The 21160-nt window shown below is 38.4% G+C and overlaps 2 long non-coding RNA genes across 2 annotated transcripts; one reads left to right on the plus strand and one right to left on the minus strand.

The window, feature by feature from the left end:
- The first annotated feature begins 317 nt into the window (after nt 1–317).
- LOC307015913 lies at nt 318–3339 on the plus strand. Its single transcript, XR_013801678.1, has 3 exons — nt 318–455; nt 1193–1272; nt 1853–3339. It is a non-coding gene; the product is annotated as an uncharacterized lncRNA (long non-coding RNA).
- Nucleotides 2134–8380, minus strand: LOC307015919. Its single transcript, XR_013801679.1, has 2 exons — nt 8116–8380; nt 2134–2447 (listed from the first exon to the last, which is right to left on the minus strand). It is a non-coding gene; the product is annotated as an uncharacterized lncRNA (long non-coding RNA).
- Nucleotides 8381–21160: the final 12780 nt, after the last annotated feature.

Here is a 21160-nt window from a genome sequence, read left to right on the forward strand (position 1 = left end):
CAGTTCATATATTGGCCGATAGAGACTGACTGCAGAAAGGAGCAATTACCATAGACCCCCATGTTAAAATGCCCAACTTTACAGCAGAAAAAAACATGTTTCTACCCATGGATGCAATACATATTACGATGAATATAGTTAGATTCCACTTTCATGATTATGGATCTGTGAGTGAATTGTTTTCTAACACGACCCTTTTATTTATATTAGGTCTTAAAGTTTTTGCATAAATTAGGGCGTGGTCACATTGAGTGACGGCTCTGTGAAGTGCCTGCTGCTGTTAGCTTCTTGTCTCTGCTAGCTGCTCCGTGAAGCTACAGGCACTCTGCCTGTTCAGCTCATCCAGGGAACACAACTTTCCCCCGGCCGTGTTTGTTTGTTCTTCATGCTTATATATCGGACTATTGTGACTCGCTCTGAGGTTGAAACAGACGGTGCATTTATGCGGTTTTGCGGTAAGTGAAATTCGAGTACTTATTTATGTGTTAATGATTTTAATCAGCTACGTAATTAATGTTACGGCTTGGGTTAGCGTGTAAGCGAGAGGTAGCTACATCGGTGCTAACGATGCTAATAGTAGCCTCCAAGTTAAAATCATAGACTATATTTATAAAGGATAAAACGAAATAGATATAGACAAATAGATAGTAAATAGACACGTGTTAAGCGTTAAGTAATACTGTACAACAAACGGCTTCTGTTTGAGGTTGATAAAATAAGGTCATCCTTGTAACTTAGAGAGATAATTTTATTATGTAGGTAGGAACTGTATGCATCGCTAAAGTTAATTTAAATTGGCCATGCTCAAGTATGTAGACAAGCTAATGTCGAAGTAGTGTATGTGAAATCAACCTCACAATAAGATGTGTGTATATTACAATTATTAATGTCATATTTCAAGATGATTACTTAGATATGACAATATGGTTGTTTGAGCTGGAGTTCATTATTGAGCTTACACGTTAACATCACAGTCATCTGAAGAACAAACCCAAAACTTGTTGTTTTTATGAATTGCATTACCAAATTGGTATCAAATAAACAGCAAGCATTGGTAACACAACTTCCAAAGTTACAGTAGAATAAAAAGGACCCTGACTCGGACAATACACAATCCAACATGTTCAACAGAAGATAATCAGTTATATTGTTTGTACACATGGTACTTTACATATATATCTGTTTGTTTAAGGTGTCCAGGTGATGCAGACAGGCTGGACCAGAGAGTGAGAGACAGAACTGGACTCCTCACAGCAGTGAACTTCAGCACAGGTACAAAGACTCTCTTTTTCATACTGTACAAAGAATCAAGAAATATATTGGTTTAAATGAATGAAGTATTGACTTTAATAAACTGATATACATTCCATTAAACAATACTAAATACTAGCTCACCTACACATCAGTGAAGTTGAGGGTTTTTTCCGTGCAAAAAGTTACATTTAGATGTTAACAAGCAATATGATTTTGTCAGCTTTCTAATTTAATGTATTGAAGACAAAGACATTTAACACATAGTGAGAACTGCTACTATTTATCTCTCAATATTGTCTGTAAAAAACGTGGTAAAAGTTATTCTTTCAGTGAGACAACAGAGCAAGCTTCTACAGTTGCACTACGTTTTGATAACAGTTAAATATTATTTTGATAACATATATTTCAATGTTGATGAACTTCATACTTTTCATTCATAATCTGATTGTCTTTGTAGCTCACTGTTGAAATAAAAAAAAAACATTACAATTACTAAATAATTATATCTACAGCCCCTAAGCACACAAACACACCGCTTTCATAAATAACACACTTGTTCTGCAATAGTACGTTTTATGTTTCCTGTAATTTTTGTTAGGAAAGGACATGCCTGAAAGACACAACATTTTCTCCCTCTCTGAGGGTCAAGAGGGACATCCAAGAGGAACATTAAAAGCTGATGTTATGAGATTTTAAGACCAGTACAGTACACACTACACTCCATCAGCTGATTATTTGTATTTGCCTCACTTTATGAGCTTCACATCACTTGTGCCTTGTACCGCAGAGTTTGCAACGTCACAAATAAATGTGGCCAATCTTCAGTCAGATGTGAATGTGTAATCTAACATTTTCAGTAAGAATAATGGACAACAGGAGTGCAAATACAATTTATTGAAATGTGAACCAAAATGTAATCAAACATGTTTTAAATAAAACGTACATATGGACAGAAGGTGTAAACCTATTAAATGTATAAGTAAACACATTTAGTCAAATAAAGTGACAGACTAGGCCTGTGCAGTTGGTATCAGCTTTGCCCAGCATGGGCTCCTCCATCAGGCCTGGGCCTCCTCGCTGAGGAAAGACCCTCAGTCCTCTCCAAACCAACAGACAGGACGTCCATCACACAGAGGTTTCTCCCTGAAGTCTCTGCAGCTTTCTGGACACCACGCTGTCTCAATCCGTCCACACTGAATATGAGAGGGGGGAAATAAAAATAACAAATGCTTTAGACAATAAGAAACATAAAGTTGACTGTTGAGTTGCTCAGTTTTTTTAGATTGTCAATACTATTACTGTATAACTAATATCTCAGGTTAAGAGGCACATTCAAATAAAGATTGGTCTTTAAATACATGTTGTCTTTTGAATTGTTTTTCTAAAGTCAAGGATCTAGAACTGGTACTTAGTTTTAATGATACAGTCTGGTTATTATGCTGTTTGGAGGAGGCCTCACAGGTAAGAGCAGTGGTGTAGTCCAGGGTATACGCAGGTATACGGCATATACCCACTTATTTTTCAGACAGCATGGCGTATACCCACTTCTCAATCACCGCTGGTGCGCATTATTTAGTAGTGGCTCAATGTCATTTCATAGTACTGTGAAGACTCATGACACAAACCTACTCTGCCTCATATTGGCTAACTCTATGCCTTCGCTGGTTAGATTGGTCAGGTTTTCAGCGCGAGAACTGATGAAAAACCAATCAGAGGCAGAGTAGGGCGGGTCTTAATAAGGGAAAAAAACTGCATATAGACAAATGTTAATTTACTTTCAACTATTTGCCATTACAAAAATTGTATGAACTGTTAAAATGAAGCGAGCCATTCAGACTAAAATTTCCTTTTACAATAAACGTCCTTGTGGAACTACATCGGCCAGCAGCTCAGCTACAGATAGTGAGGCTAGAACACCGGAGCTGTTAGCTGATAGCCCTGTTATCATCAGCCCTGACATCAGCCCAACACCTGCGCTCCCTCCGTCCCCCTCATCCGTTGAAGAGGATGCTGACAGGGAAGGAGATGAAGACAACAATAACGGTGGGTCTCACTTCTATATTTTAAGATTTTTGTAACAAATCGTAGCTAGGTAGTCATATATACTAACATAAAAGTAGTAATAGCATTATTTTCATTAATAGTTGGTTTCAACTTTTAAATTTAGTATTTCTGATTCTAGTGGCCCTAGTTAGCTATTATAGCTTCATGGCAATGAGCACAGCACACCTTAGTGAGACAGAAAGACATTTGGAAAATACATCCATTATTTGCTGCAATCCATATTTATTACTCTGAATTTTATTGTGTCCCTTATGCTAAGTGTCTGCCCCAACTTTATTTTCCCGACATTTACATTTATCTTGTACACAAAATCCATCCCCATACACCAGAGATGGCCTGAAGGCTTTTCAAGAGCATAGCTAGGTACCACGCAATCTGAAGAACGTTAGCGCTTAGCTAACGTTAGCTAACATAATGCTAAGATCATCGTGTGTTTGGTGACGTGACACAGCTATCTGCTTAATTGTAACATTAGCTGTGGCAACTGAAGATTAGTGTTTTGGATTGTCAGCGTTTTCCTGTCAAATGGAGATAAAAAATTAGCTAGCTAGCACTAGCAGCTACATAATTTGAGGTCAAATGTAGCTAGTGCTAATTTATAGGAGACTGCACAATCTGAGGGTAGATGTTGGCTGCCAGTGGTCTCTTCTAATTAAAGACAGCCATTTATCCCGCCGATCTACCTCTTTTAGGATTGAATAAAGTCTTATATCTGTGTTACTTTGGCGACTGTTGTTTCAGCCAACAGCTTAAAAATAGCAAGGGCATTTTGACCTTGTGCGACGCACAGCCAGATTCGGGCATAGCGACGCTACGTGGAATCCACGAATTTGGATACATTATGAAAACGGGTACTTTTATTTTGAAGGCAGGATGCGGTAGGAAGTAAAAGACGTATATGACGGTAAAAGTTTAAAAGTGCGTCTTCCTCACGAAAGGAAACGTGCTGTTGTTTACCAAGGACCTGGTTGAAAAGGGCACAAGGTTTGTCTGTGTTTAGGTCTAATTTGTGTGCAACATTGAGTCACGTCATAACGCCTTTTCTTAGAAGAGTTTTCACACTTTGTATTGACACAGCCATGGATAAAGCTACAGCTAGGCCCTGTGTAATTGACTATTTGACTATTTGGGGGCTAAAATGAAAAAAATCTAATAATGCAGATTATGAAGGTGACAACTTTACACTTTTGAATAGGTTATGGTCATTGTTCCCCTTTTATAGCCTATAATTCAATCACTTTTGTTGTTCTTCCCTTAGACATCAATAATGACTGGCCTGACCTGTGGACTGTCAATCAAAAAGAGGATTTTAAATCCAAGAACCCCTGGTTGGGATCCAAAAACAAAAAACTTGGTAAGTTTAGGTATCTTGTTAGTTTAGGTAGCTTCTGAAACAGTGGACACACATTAATATTGTGTGCGTGTGTGTGTGTCCTTTTATGTATATGGGAAAAATAGACCATGCACACATACAGCTGTGGATACAGTAGTTACATTGTATGTTTATGCTTCACAGGATGTCTGGTTTGTAGCAGTGTGAACTCCATTGGGATCAACAAGGAGCAAGGTGTATCACTCTCAAGAGAATGGATGAACTTTGAAATTCAAGTGTCTTCTCAGGGAAGTAGAGAAACAAGTCTGTCAGTCTTGAGAAATAAGATCAGGAAACATGCTTTGTCCAAGGCACACTCTCAGGCTGTGAAGGTGGCAGAACAACAAAAATAATCGGCCATTGAGAATGCAGTGGAGGTTATGACTGAGTCCTACAAGAAGGAAACTGATGCTGTGTTCCGAACAGCCTACCATTTGGCCAAAAAGAACAGACCCTTTTCTGACCATGAGAGCCTCATTGAGCTGCAGGAACTGAATGGTGTTAAGATGGGCTCAATACTTCATTCACGTTACAGTGCAACACAAATCATACAACATGTTGCCAGTGAGATGCAGAGCAAAATTGTGAGTAACATAATAGCATCATCCACGAAGTTAGCTGTCCTTATTGACGAGGCCTCTTCTTTAAATCACAAACCTGTCATGACAGTTTCTGTAAAAGCGTCAATTGAAGGAGCAAGCCCTGAGTTCATATTCCTTGATCTAGTTGAATTAGACAATCAGAGAGCAGATGGCATAGAACAGGCTTTACTCACCTGTTTAATGAAGGCTGGCTTTACAGAAGAGTGGCTTCTTGAAAACTGGGTAACATTTGTGTCTGATGGAGCCAGTGTCATGCTAGGAAAGAAGTCAGGAGTAGCAACCAGGTTGACCTCGAGATTCCCAAGGCTCTTTGTGTTGCACTGTATGAACCATAGGCTGGAACTAGCTGTGTCAAATGCTGTTGATGAGATGACGGGTGTCAACCACTTTAAAATATTTATGCAGAAGCTATATTCACTTTATAGTATGTCGAACAAAAATGAGCGTGAACTCAAAGATGCAGCAGCTGAAGTAGGCTCACAACTTCTTCGCATTGGCAGAGTTTTAGATGTACGCTGGGTGGACAGTAGCTTTCATACTGTTCGTGCTGTGTGGACATCCCTGGGAGGTCTTGTGCAGCACTTTAAGAATGCGTCTTCCGATGAGATGAGGTCCACCAAAGAGAAACAAATGTACAGAGGTTTATTATACCGTCTTCAAAGTCCTGAATTTATCTGTGACCTTGGGCTCATGTATGACACTCTCCATGAACTAAGTGTCCTGTCACTGGAGCTTCAAGCTCATTCTATAACTCTCCTCAGAGCAGAGCATCTGCTGAAACGCTCAATCAGAGTGATACAGTCTTTCAAAGAGAGTCCAGGTGAAAAATACTGTGAGGCTTTAGAGGCAAAAGAGGCTGGGGAGTATCGCTCTATAGCTCTAGTAGGAAATGCAAAGCTGAAGTCAATCAATCCAGGCCAGTTCTTACAAAGCCTTGTGAACAATCTTGAGCAACGCTTGTCTTTCGAAGATGCGGTCATCAAGGACTTCAGCATCCTTGATCAGAGTAAATGGCCATCAAACCCCAGCATTCGCCATGGTGAAGACCAGGTTAAGCGACTGTGCAAGCGATTTCACTTGTGCACAGACCAAGCACTGAATGGGATGCGAGACCTACTGGAAGAGCCCAATAGTGAGCCCAAGGACCTAAAACCACTCATGAACTGTATGAAGACATTCCCTGTCAGCACAGCAGAGTGTGAGAGGAACTTTAGCCTTATGAACAATATAAGCTCAGACAAAAGGGCTGTACTACTGATCTCAAACATATCAAACTTGATGATGATTAATATCAACGGCCCCCCTACTTCTATGTTTGATCCTCAAAAGTATATGAGGACCTGGTTGAAGAGACACCGTGCTGCCACTTCTATGCGTTCAAGGCAATGCGGTGTGAAAACTCCTGCAGAAAGCAAGTCTGTCTGGAAAATACTGTAATATGAGCACTTACTTAGAAACCCAGCACTGGGTTGAGAGAGTCACTTTGGTTTTCATGGATATGTTGTAAAATGTATATATTTTTGTTCATTGTTAACTATATATTGTTGTTTTGTAACATATCGTTTTGAATTTATTGTTTAATTATTTGAATGATGATATTCAATATTTGTGGTGATATTTATTTATATATATATATATATATATATATATATATATATATATATATACACTATATTGCCAAAAGTATTGGGTCACCTGCCTTGATGTGCATATGAACTTAAGTGACATCCAATTCTTAATCCATAGGGTTTCATATGACGTCGGTCCACCCTTTGCATCTATAACAGCTTCAACTCTTATGGGAAGGCTTTCCACCAGGTTTAGGAGTGTGTTTATGGAAATATTTGACCATTCTTCCAGAAGCGGCAACTGAAGTTGGATGAAGAGACTGGCTCTCAGGCTGTGCTCCTAATTCATCCCAAGGGTGTTCTATTGGTTTGAGGTCAGGACTCTGTGCAGGCCAGTCAAGTTCATCCACACCAAACTCTGTCATCCATGTCTTTATGGACCTTGCTTTGTGCACTGGTGCACGGTCATGTTGGAACATGAAGGGGCCATTCCCAAACTGTTTTCAAAGTTGGGAGTATGGAATTGTCCAAAATCTCTTGGTTAAATTACCTCACAAATGCGCTTCTGGAAGAATGGTCAAAAATTCCCATAAACACACTCCTAAACCTTGTGGAACGCTCTGCTTATTTATATAACAAATAATTCACTCATGAGAAGGAACGACAGATGTCCCGTAATGTAGTGGAGTAAAAGTAAGATATTTTACTTTGAAATGTAGTGGAGTAAAAGTAAAAAGTCCCCCAAAATGGAAATACTTAAGTAAAGTACAGATACTTCAAAAAGGTACTTAAGTACAGTAACGAATTACATTTACTTTGTTACTGTCCACCACTGTGTGTAAGTAATACTGAGTAACTATACTGGGTTAATATTTTTGGGGTGAACTAAATAGAGTATGTCACTATAAAACAGGGCGATAATCCTTTGCACTATGGGCTGCTTAAAAAAAATGGCAAAACTAAGAGTATACCCACTTCTCCAGGGACCACTACACCACTGGGTAAGAGCACTAACTAGCTACCATCACATGTACCTTAGCTTGACTTAAATGTATTAAACGTATAATTGAGTGATATCGAAATATAAATAACTAATGTCATGCAAACATATTAATATTTGCTTGATTCCAGTGTTGAATTTAGCACAATTGCATACAAACGTTAAGGGATTTTAAGATTCTGAAGTATTATGCTAAAAACTCAATAACTTAGATTATTATTTATAGTTTTGCTGAATAGTTTCATGTCCGCTTACCTTAGAAACGTGAAATGCCACGGCAGTGTGCAGATGGGGAGCATGTTAGCTTAGCTTGGTAGCTTCAGCTAGCTCTGGAACTTTCAGCTCGGTGGCAGCAGGTCCCGCCTCGGCTCCGCCTCTTTGCCCTTATTTGGAGCAGGCTGGAGAAGGCGGGAGTTGAACTCTGACGTCACTGTCGAGCCGTTAGTGGCTTACCGTGCCTACTTCTTGGCTTCTTGGCTTCTCGGCAACTCTGCAGAATCCTATGGGTGACGTCACGGACCCTACGTCCATTTATATAGTCTATGGTTCGAATCCAGCCCGTTCATTCAACCTGTCTATGTATCCCTGGGCATGATGCTCAAAGGTGGGGTAGGTCATTTTGGAGAAACCAGCTGGAGTGCGCTACAATTTGAAAATACACAGCCTGAAAAAATCTGCCACTTCCTTACAGAGCCCATCCTCCAACACACACAAACGCGCACATAACCAATGAGGGCACGAGATAAGTTTGTGCTCAGATGGAAGATTGACAGGCAGGTAGGTCATCCAGTTATCTTAGCCGGGCCGGCTAAAATGATTGGTCGTGCTTTTTACAGTACTACGGCTTCAACAGATGAAATTTTTTTAGTGGATTTTTTTGTCAAAGCACTTATGATATTCATTGCTATCGGGATGTTAAGAGCATTCCATGGAATATAACAAAATGTGTATCTCGAGCCGGTTTCTCAAACTTACCTACTCCACCTTTAAGCATGAGTTGCTCCCAATGTGTGTGAATGTGTATAAATGTTAGCTTCCAAGAGCGACTGGTACTGCTCCACATGAATGAGGTGTGAATGGGTGAATGAGTAGTAGTATGTGAAAGCTTTGAGGGGTCGTGAAGAACTGATAAAGCGCTATATAAGTACAGTCCATTTACCATGACTGTGTTCATCTTAGTTTAGTGTTTTGCATATATTATTTTTTTTCAAAGCTTTTAGTAAAACACTGGCATCTGATTATGTTGCTTAAGGCAGGGATCCCCGAAGCGATGGTCATTTTTAGGCTAACTTTATAATTTAGTTAAAAATGTATGGAAGTCCATCCATCGCCTCCTTAAGGTCGCACTGCTAGCATGGCTAAGAACATTATTTGAGAGCATATGATGATTTAAATAGCAAAAAGGCTTCCATGTATATGTTATCGCTCTTAATCACATTCTTGTTGAAAAGCTACACAAACCCTTATACTCACATTTCTCATTATTTCTGAAGCTACAGTATCATAGATAGGAATTCATGTTTGTTGCGGTTTTGCACTGAAGGCACCAGAAAACTTTGACCAGCACATAGACATTTTATTTGTTCAGCAAAGGATATGAATGTGGTCGGAGACTATTTTCTCTGATATCAGACAACTCGTACAGTAAATGGACTGAGGAGATGGGCCTTCTTTTATCTTCACAGCAGTATGTACCAGAAGAGTAATTTGACATTTCAGTTGAGACAAATTACCATACTATGTGTCATTTTATATCTTATAATGATCTCTAGGACTGCATTATAAAGGAGACTAAAACCTCGACAAAACACCTAAATCAGTGTACAAAATATAATAGCAGTAGCAAGATGGAGCAGACCTTCAAAGCGGGCTCTCTAAATGAGTGTATTATCAATATGAGCTCCAAGGGCAGACCCAGATGATGGCAGTATGTGTCATCCTGCCTGAGATCAATTACTGTTCAAGAGACAAACACAATCACTTCTGTCTTTTTCACTTCGAAAATCTGGGCCCATATTTATCAAACTGATAGTTTGAAGAGAAATGTTGGACATGAGTGAAGGATAAAAGAAAGGAAATAACTTTGCCTTTACTCCCACTTTCAAGCTCAAAAATAAAAGTATTTAATCACATTTGTTTTCACTTAAAACGAGAGCCTTAAAGGTCTCTTAATTTAAAGGACAGTGAACTGTGGTTGTCAAACAGACAGAGGTGAAATAAAACCTTCTGACGCATAACAGTACAAAACATTGTATTGCTTTGAGTTTGAAATCAGGTAGTTTTTGTCTAGTACTTGCATTTGACTTCATAATCAATGAATATCAATGGTGCAAACAACACCATTCATTTAGTTTGCTATCACTTTTACCGCATCCGTATGTGTCCTTGTGATCCTAAATTCTCCTTCTTCTATAATTTCTCTGTGCCTCTTCTACCAGCAACATAATTCATTTCCTGCTCCTACTGCCTTTTTTTTTGCAGGATAACACATATCTTAGTAAAATGAATAAGGCAGATCTGGGTTGAATCTTTGTGTTTGATTTGTGATTCAGTTTAATCTTTGTTATTAATCATGTGCTCTTGATAGATTACTCCTACACTTGCATATGGTTACCTAAGGTGACCGCACACGCGTATCCATAGACAAAAATTGTCTAGTCAAACAAAAATAATGCGCAATTAGTCCCAGTATATCTCGTCATGTAACACTGTTCTTGCGTGTACATTTCAGATGATTTGTAATGTGCCACCATATCTTCTGTAGTTCCTACTGCTGTGAAACAGCTGCTTTTTTGCTGATCCAATCAAACAAGATTTGCATCTCCAACAAAAACAGTCTGCTTTTTTCTCATCTCTGTCTCTGTCTCCCTCTCATACGCACACATTTGCAAGATTTTCCCCTCCCTTTAATAACACCACTTGCCTACAGGGAGCAGGCAAAGTTAAGTGAGCTCTCCATCTGTTAAATTAGGGAGTGTCAAAACTTTTAGCTGCTGAGTGATCCAGAGACATAATCCCATGTCTCCTTGGGTAATGAATTGTACTCATGCTAATTAGCACGCACATGGCCAGCAGTTGCAGTGAGAATGTCCTAATCAAACAGACTTATGGTTTTGTCATGTCTATAGTTTCTCTCTTCTCTCTGGGGCTGGCAGAATGGGCCTCAGCTCAGACCTGCTGCTCCCTCCTCCCTAACTTATCCCACTGAAGGTAATGCTTTTTATTGGACAGAGAGCACAGAGCAACATTAAACATCCGCAGAGAGAAGCGGGTGACATGTGACCCTGGTACCCCGTTCCAATCGAAACAGGGACGTTGTAAATACGTGGTGCATATTTTATACTGTTGGAACGCACTGGTTTTGAGAGATTTACTCTTTGTCTTTGAGGCAGTATGCATGGGTGATAGAGAATATTCTGGATAAACAACAAACAAACGCTCAAAAACCACATGTGTTATCTGGGTAGCATCAGTCTGTGCCTTAGAGCGGACAGAGTGATAGAATGGGAGAGTGAGAGTGACACAGAGAAGCAGAAACTATTCTAGGGGTGAATAGAGCAGAGGCTGTCTGTGTTGCTAAACATTGTCTATAATAGAGGCCAAGGATTAGACGGCACACTTTATACCCCTGAAACCACACACACACACACACACACACACACACACACACACACACACACACACACACACACACACACACACACACACACACACACACACACACACACACACACACACACACACACACACACACACACACACACACACACACATTGTATCCCATCAGGACTTTATCTGGCCTTTTATTTGCCTTTATCGAGCATGGCGGAGGCAGCCCGCTCAGCGTTAACAATGTCGGGCTAAAGTCATTTCACACAACACTACTTGGTCATGTAAGCTGACAACTTTTATATTCCCTTACGTCCTTGGCTTGGTCTGTCGTATGGGCTTATCAGGAGCGGAACGTGGTGCAACCAGTTGGTTTTCAGCACCAAGACGTGCCACAGAGTGTGGTAAATTGTGCTAATTTCAAGCCTGGAAGAACCATTACTAGGAGGTGAGCATAACTCGTAGTGGCAGACAAAACTGCCTGAACGAGGGAGCTCACATTGCTCATGGATCTATCTACTACATGCTGCACTGGGTTTAAGTGTTCAATACTGGGCGTTGGTGTGCATCAAAGCTTTCACATGCAATTTATTCTTTGGAAGACAAAGGATGTAAGCATGTGTGTGTGCCTGTGTGTGGGGCTTGTAGGGGGTGTAAGGGGTTCATCTGCACAGTCTTTTAATTAACCTCATGCCCTGTTACCATCTACACAACCAGGACTTGGCTGACCTTACACCGATTTATGCTGCAATAAAAGTGACAAGGTTATGGAAATACAGGCTGATGCAGGACATGACAGAAGGGTTGCTGGACCAACCTTTAACAGGCTGACAGAGGCCATTATCCTTGATGTCAAATGGAGGTGTAAGATGGAAATGCCCCTTGCATTTAATGTTGTGCTGCCTGCTTAACATAGGACCATCCCACATGGAGATAAAATAACTAACCTTTTTTTTAATTAAATATATCTAAGGTTAAGTCACCTCTATGGATTAAAGGATATTTTAAATGGAACAATATTGGGGATGTTGCCAATGATGTTCATACTAAAGGCCTTTGGTTTGTAAATGAGCTTTAACTTTCAAGTGGAACAGCGACAAATCATTTTTCATTTTTATCAATCATTGCAGATTATTCTAGGTATTACAATTATTAAAGCAATTGAGGAATCATTGGGTCTAGAATTGGATAGTAAAAGTATAGCTCATTTTTATTTGTATTGCATGTTTAGTCCAATGAAAAGTACAGGACCCAAAGATTTTCAGACCCCAATTACCTGAAGGGCTGGAAATTGATAGTTGTTCTTATCAATCTACTAATTGTTGAATTAACATATTTTCCACAGTCATTTTACTAACCACAAGTCTTATTCCATATGTAGAGCTGCCCCAAATTATAATCCAACTCTAATGTGCTATGGTTCAGTTATTATAGTGTTCATCATTTAATGTATTCTCCATTTTAAAACATGACATGCATGCCAATAGTGTCTCTTTCTATGGCTGACATATGCTATTAAGCTAATAGTTTTGGATTCTCTCCATGAGTCATTTCTGCCCTTTTTTTCTGTCTTTGTTTTACTTCATCATTATTTAATCCTTAATCTGAAACGACACAGGGCTCATACTGCGAAGGAATCACGTAATAGAAGAGCTGCCACAACTGTCTTAAAACCACCGTGTTTATCAATTAAATGATAAAAAACCAAGGGCGAGAACAATATTCATTTCAGATTTGGATTGCTTGTGGCTGAGAGGAATCAGCAGAGGGAAGATGCTTGATTGAATATTGTGGGGGGGGTTTTCTCTCTGTATTGCTAAATTATTAAAATGTGATATGGGTCCATTCAGAAGCACATAATTATCTTGTCATTTTAGTTAATTATCATCCTATAAAGACTCACGGCCCACAAGGTAGCTGTCCATCAAACCGCAGGGCAGATGACTACATAATAAGATGACTTGAGGGAAGCGCACTTGGGTCAAAAGGCAGGTCTCTCTCCCTGCGGAGCTGAGCACAGTAAACCTGGGGTCACGCTGTATTCAAGCTCTGAAGCATAAATATGAATTAAATACCCAGGGTTAGTACTGGGACACATTACACTCTGTATCGCCATAAGGTTGAAATATGGGCTGAATCTCTCCATTAGGACATACACTAATAATGATCATAAAGACTAATGTAAGTATTTTCTCTAATTCTGCAATTTATCAGTATTTTTCATGGAAATGAGAGAAGGGGAGGATGATAACTTAACTGAATTTGGTGTTTTTCTATTAATGGCTGCAACTTATAATTATTTACTATTTCATTATGTCGTCATTATCAGTTGTCTTTTAAAAATTCACGATTACATTTAAAAAATATCAATAATATAAAACATGTTTCTAATATGACATAACACAAAGGAAAGCAGCACATCCTTGCAACTGGAAATGGGATATTTTGCCTTAAAACTGTGTTTTCCTTTCAATTAATTTTGATGACTGAGTAATCGATAAATATTTCACAAATAGTTAAATCAAAGGAACTTTCAGAGAGAATGTTTCATTTTACAAAAATAGTCAATGAGAGACAATTCCGTATAACTTGTCATGTATTCTTCTTAGGTTCTTCTCTTATTCCCTACACACATGTAGACTATAGTGAGAAATTCTCTGAAAACGATAGCCGAGAACTGATGAAAGCCAACACACAAGTTTGTAATCCCAATTCTGAGATCAAATGCCATATTCCAATGTGCTTTTCAGTGTTAAAAATTAATTTGCAATCTGGTGATTTCAGTGACTCACAGTCTTTCAGCCAAACAGTGAGAGGATAAAATGCCAAATACACAAAAACAGAACAGAAGCATTCATTGAGCAACACACACATTCCTACAAAATACAAAATGTGTGTTCATAGGATCCGGGCTTGTCCTTGAACAAATAAGATGAAACAAATCTTAACATCCATGTCTTTGATTATAAACTTTTACTGGTTTGCATCTCAAATCTCTGCAGACAAGTATGTTGCCCTTCTGCAGAGTTTGTTTTTTATGTTTTTGTCCTGCAATGCGAATAGCTTCTGGCAATGTTCATTGATCTGCCGCACGTTGTGTCTGGATGTTGTTTTGGAGATTGGGCAGGATGAAGCAGCTTATGTAAGCAACAGTTGAAGTCATCAGGGGAAAGAGGGATTTAGCCACACATCAATGTTGGAGGAGAAGTGCAGATATATTACCAATATCAACACACTCACGCCGTCTTTAAGCACATCCGTGGATTGCAGAGCCCGACGGCTGCAGAATGGTAAATATCACTGCTCTTCGGGAACATCTGTTCATTGCATTGAAGCTGCTAAAATATCCGCAGTGGAAATTAACCGGAATATTGTTTCATGGTAAACTGGGGGGAAATACAGACTGTATGTATTTGGTGTTTCAATTTTTTTTCTAAAATATACATGATAATGTAGGTCGGCAAATATGGAGTTTCTTAACTCTATGTACACTGTAAAGAAAGGGAATCAGTGAAGAATGAATGAATCTACTAAACAGGAATTGTGTGCTCTAAAACTACAAATCCTGGCAGCCTCAGGGGAAGCATTTTGGGTTATTTGCGAACCATAGATTACCCTCAAATTAATAAAAGAGTTTCAGTGAGGTAGGCTTGAATGCACACTGAATGAATCAGAGCAACCGGTTATTTCCTAAAGTACATTGAAAGCAACATTGATTGTTTTTCTTTTTCTTTCCGAGGCCACTTTGGGGCAGTGTATAACTGTTTATCCACCATTATTATTGTCTTTATACAGAAGATAATAAAGGTCTCCATCATCTCTAAAGGGCATTTCTGGCTCTTAAAATGTCACTGCAGGATGTTTTTTTCTTTTCAAATTGATCATATCCTTTCGAGCAGGAACATTAGTAGTTAGTATGTGCAGATTCAAAGAACAATGTACTGTTTGAGAGACAAAATGTCATGTCCACACATCTGAGTAAAACATACGACATCTCTTTAGTTTGTCTACAATGCAGTATGTCCTTACAATGGTTACTTTCTCACTTAGTGTTGGCGATGTGCTGTAGGAGCCACACCAACAAGTGAGCATAAACAACAAGAAACATTCAGTGTTGTCTAGGTTTTAGGGAATCATTTCAGTAACTAAAGGCCATCACTACTTAACTTCACTTACTTTTGCAACAATACTAAAGCCCATAGTCTAATTTGAATAAATGGTCTAAGGTCGCATTCACACCAGTCGTGTTTAGTCCGTTTTAATCGGTTCGTTTGGGTCGGTGTGAACACAGCCCGAGACATCTGAAGTGAACTAAACAAACGGACTCTGTTCCGCTTAAAAGAGGTGGTCTTGGACCGCTTGTAAGTGAACTCTGGAGTGGTTCATCGCTGGTGTGAATGCAGTTCCCACCAAAACATAGGGAGCGTAGTATTTACGCGTCACAAGAACGCGGCAGAGAATCGGACTATTAGGTGTGAATGCGACCTAAGTCATTTTAGGGCACAATTAGCATATTGAACAACACAAATGAATAGTTCATGTTAACGAAGTAAGCAGTTATTAATATAAGGGGAAAACATTGGTTAATAAATACTGGTCACCAATTGTAATATGTTTTGCCCTTGCTTAAAGGAGACAAATGCTGATTTAGCAGTGACGATAATCTTGCTATGCAAACAACAATGCAGAAAAAGAGGGAGGGAAAAAGTATGCAATAGGAAACTCCTAAATGTCCGAACACTTGCAAAAATTGCTAATGGGCAAAGTATAGCACGATGCTCTAGGGAGTGATGTCTAGAAGGGAACAGAAGCCCTCTAGTCCTTTAGAAGGATGTGATACACTTTCTTTTCCATATTTGATGTTAAATCACTACCTGGGCAATAAAGCTGCACTTAAAATGAGAGATGGCTCGTTTTTATGAACAGGTTACCTCATCAACAGGCGAAGGTCACTCTGCAACAGCTGTTTTGTGGCACATCACATCACGTTTGACAACACTCATTTTAGTAAAGTTGCACAGGTTCCAACAGGAAGGCAACATTTTTGTGTTTCAGTGATTTTTTTTTATCCATTGAACAACATATCTGTTAGAGAAATATTTGAGGAGTTTGTGAAATTATTTTCAAACGTGTAACCATATACTTTTATGTCTTTATAAAATGTTAGTTTAAGTTATAGGTTGTGCTTCCTAGACACACAAATGTTTTCCCACCAAAAAACAAGCTACAGTCTATTAACAAGGTTTTTTAGAACGTCTTAGAATTGTGTAAAAGAGTATGACTTTAGTGTCATTGAACAGGGAGTAGGGGAAACCAAGAGAAAAAGAGAATCATTTTCCAATTTCAGATGACCACATTAAAGCCTTCTTTGAAGAAATATGGGGCGAGAAAACTCATTGTGTATTTGTTCTAAGACCAAAAAATTGCTGAATTCCAATTAAAAAAGGCCCTGGGACATTTAAATATCAGAATGCTGCTATTTAATGAAAGATAACCTGTTCAAAGCAGCAAAGGTAATGAGAAAAAAATATTAAAATGTCTAACAATGAAGACAACATGGAAAAATGAATCCAAAACTATTTGAGCAAATACAATTTATAGGACATGATGGCATGAAAGCCAGTTAATAAACTCCTCCACTGCCCACGGAGATTCATCAAGTCAAATAATATTTGTCTTAATTCATCCAAACTAAGTTTACCATGCGATCCATATGAATGTCTGATTTGCAGCCATTGGTGTTTTATATGATGTTGTTCTGACTGAAGGACAGGAGGAATGAACATCACATTATTTGTGATGCTCTAATTTATCTAATGTTTAAAGTTAGCTCTCGAAGGACTCAGTTCTGCTCTCATTTTGCTGCACGTAGAACAAAAAGCCGCTTAACAGGCGTGTTTTTGGATCTCACTTCCCAAAGATAACCACTCAAGCTGCTTATGTCGCAGTAGCCAGTTAGTAATGCTGCAAATAAAAGGGCTTTCATCAGTGGGGTCAAGGCGCAATAACCATTGTGTTACCTCCTTCAGTGTATTGACATGTATTTAAATTGAAATCACAACCTGTTAAGCACCAAGCCTTTTTTTCAGGTCTCAGGCTCGAAAATAACATTCCCAGAACAAATGACTACATCTTCACTTCTAAAAGGGGTACATTAATAATCTTTGTTCTCAAAGTAATGATAAACCTGTGAGTTGGATGTAGAATCAATGTAGATTTTTTTTTTTATTTTAAAGTAAATTCAGATTGAATATAGTAAAACAATTTAAATTATAGTTTCCGTCCAAAGAAAGCCCATTACTTATAGTGAAAACCACCCTTAAATGATGGGTTAGTAGACTAAAAGCTTTAGGAATACAAACTATAACATATAATAAGTACCCTGTATCAAGATTGATGCAAAACAAGTGACATCTGACCTTTTTAGAGAGGTTCAGCAAAAAAAAAACACTTCTGGGGTCATTTGGGTGGATTTGCTATATCTCTGGCCCCCCTCGGTCGATTTTGATGACTGACACCTCTTTTGAACCATCAGAGCCAATAGAATCGAGGGAAAGTTCCTAAATCCACCTTCACGTTACCATTGAGGAGTGAGAGTGATGAGCACGCAGTTTGCCCAAACCGAAAGCTATGTTACGCTCTGAAAACTGAAAACTAGGCTTATTGCCATAAATATGATTATGGATTATCAGTAATCATTTCAAAGGGAAACAGACACATTGGATTAACCTTCAGCAGCGTTTTTATCGTTGCAATGCCATTGAACACAACTTTTGATCAGAAAACGGCAGAGGTAAGACGTATTTGGCCCCGTAAAGCTACGTTTTGTGTTGTCTTTCCTGGCTTCGCTGCCCTGAGTTTTAGTCGCACAGTGATGAAACTTATACCGATGGAATCTGTGGAATCTCAGCTTTCATATGATATCTAGTTTGTGCAGATAAATTAATACTTTGAACTGAGTTATTCTTGGTCCTCTCAGATTTACAGTAACATCTTAACAAGATCTGTTTTCCATTATTTCAACTGATTCATAAAGTGTTGGCAGCTAGTTAAGAATTCACGGGGAACTCTGGAAATATACCGCATCAAACTGAAAACATGACAATATCCATTTAGCAGCACCCCCACACAGAATGGCAATTCCCTAAAAAACAAAATGAAAGTGGAATATTGACTTTTTTCAAACCTTGAAGACTAAACACATTTTCATTGTTAATTCTGGCATTTACCTCCTTGCTACACATGGTACTAAATAATAAAAAACAATCTCCATGTAGCCTACTTGGCGGATAAACAGCCTAAGGTTTTCCAAAGAGAGAATCTTCTGTCTTTTACTCTTTGATCTTTAAATGGTATTAAAGGCTCTAACAGAGGTTTATTCGGCAACAGTTTGCTTTTCACTGGCTGCTTTCAAAAAGTTGCTCAATTGACCAGAATGATCTGAAAGCCAATGTTTATTTCAAGGTATTATTTCCTCTACCTAATGATTGAATTAACTGCACTACAATAAGAGCTGTCATTTGTCTCTGAACACAGATGCAAGGGGGATGACTTAAAACAAATAACTTTCTACTAAAATATCCCATTAAATACATTTGACATTATATAATCAATTATAATATCATTAAGACTGTCTGTGTGCCTTCATGCAATATTATAATTACAAACAAACCTTGATAAAACACTTTGGTCAAGAGCCTCCGTTACCTCTATAATCCAGGTAGCAGTTTCCAAGAATAATTCGTTTTTTAACCTGTTAAACCCGGGCGGTGGCTAACGCACTTAGCACTTAGCACAGAACTCAATGTAGAAATACTTATACTTATCGGATCTGCACAAACAATATTAGCTAGCAAGCTGAGATTCCACATATTCTAGGGGTATAAGTATCATCACTGAGCGATCAAAACTTGCGGCAGGGGAAGCAAACCCAGACATCACACAACGTAGCTTTACGGAGCAAAATCGGGAAATATGTCTTACCTTTTGCTGTTTCTGATCAAAATGTGTGTTCAATGGCATTAAAACGAGAAAAACGCTCTTGAAGGTTAATCCAATGTATCTGTGTCACTTTGAAATGATTACTGATAATCCATCATCATATTTATGTCAATAACGGAGATTTCATATTAGCTACTATGACAGCTTCCGGTTTTGGGCATTCATGGCTACGCATCACTCATTCACCAATGGGTAATGTTTAGATGGATTTTAGGAACTTCCCCTCGATTCTATTGGCTCTAACGGTTAAAAAGAGATCATCAAAATCGACCGATGGGTTCCAGTGATATGGAAAATGCACCCAAATGACCCCAGAAGTGGTTTCTTTTCTAAACCTCTCTAAAAAGGTCAAATTTCACTTGTTTTGCATCAATCTTGATACATGGTGCTTATTATGTTATAGTTTGGATTCCTAAAGCTTTTAGTCTACTATCCCATCATTCAAGGGTAGTTTTCACTAAAGTAATGTTTTTCTTTTTGGATGGACACTATAATTTACATTTTTTTACTATGTTCAATTTACTTTAAAATATAAAATTCTATATTGATTCTGACTTTTATACATGCAACCTACAGGTTTATCATTGCTTTGAGAAAAAAGATAATTAATTTACCCCTTTTAGAAGTGAACATATAGTCATGTGTTCTGGGAAAGTCATTTTCGAGCCTGAGACCTGAAAAACAGGCTCAGGGGTTAACAGGTAAAACACATCTATTCTGACATTAATCAGTTTAGAAGGCAAAATAAAAACACTTAGGTAAACTGATTAAGTTTGACTACTTTATTTCTCTTGTAGTTTGAAAGCTGGTAAAGAAAAATAACAACAAAAAAGTGTTAATCACAGACAATGTCAGGACATTACCTGTCTTTCTTACAAAACTCATGTTTGGATTCATCATAGTGGCGGAGTGCTCCACGGCATCTTCAATTGTTGAAACAAATTAAAAAGCAAACAAGTGTTTTGATTCCGACAAGTGGAGAGCTTAGTGCATTGGTTATCACATTCTTTTAACTTTTTTTCCAAACTCTAAAACTTTGTATTTTCCCAGTAGCTCAACAAATTTGCATTCAAAGAGATATTCGCCCAGTGGGACACACACTGTTATAAACAATGACAAACTCTTTCATGAATAAAACATTTGCTGCGACTGCTTCGAGAATGCTGAAGTTGTAAGACGACCAACCCTCCAGTCTTTTTTAGACTCATTGAATATTTAAAACAATTACTTGAAGACATAATTATTTACTTCGAGAAATATATCTACATGACAAGGCATACAGTACATATTTTAGAAAGGTTATGTAATTCTTCCTTTGTTGTATTTTTCTTTTTGCCACAAGAGAGGCTCAGTTATGTTTTCTTTTTATTTCCTCTGACTTAATTGTTCTATAAGTTATTAATTTATTAATCTGAAAACTTAGCGACTCCCTAAGGGCTATATCAATACAAATCAGATTTTTAAAAAGGAAGAGCAACACAGGGAGGGAGAGTCCATACATCCAAATTGACTTTAATGAAGGGAGTTATACGACCACATATGGTGACAAAGAGGCCAGGTCTCAAAGGACACTCTATATCAAGTGACAGAGGAAGGTGAAAGGAAGTGGATAAGAAACTTCCTTGACATTTTTTAATAGCCAACTTAACCTCTGGTGTCTGGGCCATTTACTCATCACAAAGGCATCAAG

Source organism: Notothenia rossii, assembly GCF_949606895.1.
Source record: "Notothenia rossii genome assembly, chromosome: 1".
Classification (NCBI taxonomy): Eukaryota; Metazoa; Chordata; class Actinopteri; order Perciformes; family Nototheniidae; genus Notothenia; species Notothenia rossii.